This window comes from Aplysia californica, unplaced genomic scaffold, assembly GCF_000002075.1.
Source record: "Aplysia californica isolate F4 #8 unplaced genomic scaffold, AplCal3.0 scaffold01320, whole genome shotgun sequence".
In the NCBI taxonomy this organism is placed as follows: domain Eukaryota; kingdom Metazoa; phylum Mollusca; class Gastropoda; order Aplysiida; family Aplysiidae; genus Aplysia; species Aplysia californica.
This window is the reverse complement of record NW_004798590.1, coordinates 107,550-110,317: the sequence shown is the minus strand read 5'-3', so window position 1 is coordinate 110,317 and position 2,768 is coordinate 107,550. Positions and strand designations below refer to the sequence as shown.

General features: G+C 42.2%; 1 long non-coding RNA gene across 1 annotated transcript in view; it reads right to left on the bottom strand.

The window, feature by feature from the left end:
• Positions 1–1,314: 1,314 nt before the first annotated feature.
• The window catches only part of LOC101847082, a 41,362-nt gene continuing 39,908 nt past the window's right edge, over positions 1,315–2,768 (bottom strand). The window contains exon 3 of the long non-coding RNA XR_221214.3: positions 1,315–1,370. This is a non-coding gene — a long non-coding RNA (uncharacterized LOC101847082). The remainder of the gene's footprint in view (positions 1,371–2,768) is intronic.

Here is a 2,768-nt window from a genome sequence, read left to right as displayed (position 1 = left end):
CTGCCATTCATGGCAAATTTCAAAATTTCCTACCAATTGAAAATGTTTAATGTGTCCCGCGTGCTCATATGACCAAGCGAGCGCTGAACAACAGACCCCCCCCCCCTTTTTCCCCTCAAAAAAAAGAAAAAAAAAACCTTTAAAAAAACCAACATTCAGTTGTACACCCCGCGGCTATAGACTACAGGACAATGGCGTCGTTATGACTTCTGTCGACACAGTCTGGTCTTGTTCTCTCAGGGTTGTCGTCCTTGTAGGTGGGTCAGCAGAGGAGGAAAAGAACGTAAGGAATGTATTTGCCGTGAGGGAGGCAATCGTTCTTACGATATAATTGCGTTTTATTTCCTCTGTCATTAGGTACATGCGACATTTTCTCTCGTTTCTTATAACGTTTGAATCTGTTCTGAGCAAGATTTTCAGACAAACATCTTCGATTTGTATCGCACCAGTGAGTATTCTATTTGTTTCAGTTTTGGGTATTTCCCCACCTTAGACAAATTATAAAGTTTTATTCGATATTTTTAAAGTCTGTTTTGAGGTACCAAGACCCCGAGGTTAGAAACCAGATGTTCTATCTGCTGCTCTATCAAAATCGCAAGACTTTTCCGAATCGTTATCAAGATATACAAAGAAGTAGTCAGCAGACCCGTACCCTGGGCTAATTGAATCACTTCTAACTACTGCACACACAACGTGAACTCAAACTCGATTTCAAAAACGAAATATTTCTTCTACCCCTTGTCCAATCCTTACACAGCGAGCTGCATTATATCGCTAAGACCTCTCCCCCTCCCCCCTCCCCCCCCCCGCCCCCGCCCACCAATAAAGTGGTGGTATAATAAGTGAGCGTACACCTACCTCGACTCATTTTAAACAATTTACCTAGCTGGCTGCTTCCACCTTATTTGTCAGGGTCATCCTGGCATGTACGGTGTTTAGTTTTAGTAAAGGTTTTACGGCGCTTGCAACTGCATAAGGTCATATGAGCGCCAGAAATTTAGAGGAGTAACAAGAGAGTAAGAAACATAAAAAAGAAGAAGGGGAGAAACGGACGATAGATGTTTCATAGGGTAGAAGGAGCAAACCACACTAAAACACCCGCCAACCCCCCCACTATCCTTGATACAAAGACGAAGATGTTCTTCTTTGACACTGAGACACCACGACACACCAGTGCACAACATCTCACGTTCTGAGACGGACAGAATCTAAGACATAGAGACACCGCAGACACCAGTTGTCCAAGAATTCTCAGAAAAGAACTGACACACATTTAATACTTACGCACTTGTCTGGCAGCCGCTGCTGTTTTACTCTGCTATCGCCTCCACTCAGTGAGATCAGTCAAGAAGCGGACTGCCTTAGATTTTCTGGGAGAGAGAGCAAAATACCAGACAATCAGAAGCAGAAGTACAAGATTTATTGGGTTGTGATACTTCAGTCAATCTATGGAGCTCCAGAAATAGTAATAACAATATAAACGAGCAAAATTATGGGAAGAAACAAGAACACCATGATGTGATCTCTAGAAAACATAGAATCGATGAAACTGGAAGAAGTCATGAAGGAAATTATCCAGCCACCTATATTTCTTCTTCTCCGCTGTCAAGCGACTTTGCAAAGGAAATCATATTCATCATTCTTTGTTTCAGCCCCCTACCAATCGTTCTAAGTCGTGGAGGGTAATCGCTGCTCATCAAGGGGAATTATCAGCAATTTCCTGATCATCCGCTAAATTATCAGATGACTAGTTCTCCCTCTTGATCCGCCAATCGGAGGTATTGTACCGTGGTGGGGCACGGAGACGATGGCAGACTGGACGATTTCTTCCTACTCTTGCTGGCTTCGTCGATCAATGTGCCAATCATTATGGTATGTCGAGACGCTGACAGAAATTGGTGATCAGGAGAAAGGAGGAAACTATCGGCATATGGTTTGTGTCGGCTGTTCCACGGTTGCCCGATGACGGAAGAACCCACACAGGTCTCCGTGGGATGGCCGCTGGATTGATTGAAGATGTTCCACCCACGCACGGCAGCGCCATTATACCTCATTGAAGAGGTCGTCTGGTTCTATGGCTCGTCCAGCTAAACAATATTATGCCATTTATCTATTTATTTATTTTTTAGGAAATAACAAAATCTATACAATATTTTATGGCTATGGGTTGTTGGCGGGTGCTCTGGTGTGGTTTGCTCCTTCTTTCCTATCAAACATCTATCGTCTGTATCTCACCTCTTTCTTTTTTGTGTTTGTTACTCTCTTGTAACACCTCTAATCTTCGGCACTTATATGACCTTATTGTGTTGCAAGTGCTGTAAAAACTTACTAAACCTAAAACAAAGAGTCTACGTAACAAGAGGGGTCACTCCTCTCTTTAAGTCAATTAAAAAAATGTCCTCAAAATTCGGTGGCGCCCTCTTCGCAAATGCGCACCCTTTGCGAACAGAGTTACCCTATTTGTGTTAAAAAAATTCAAAGTGAAACTTACAAGTTTTTGAATGAATAAGAATTCAAATTTCGAAAGAACGCTTTAAAAAAATGGTTACGCTGACTAAAAATCTCTTCCGGAGGAATGTGTGACTGTTTTCTTCGTTTAATATGACTTGAGAATGAAAGGCGAGAGGTCATTAAAATAAAAAACAATTTAAAAAACCCTAAAACTCCGAACTGAACGAACCCGAACTGCAGTCCATCTGCGCACGCAAGGAGTTACTATTCCTATTCTTCTTCTGGAGAAACGAAAGAGAGCTTCAAAACAGACTGCA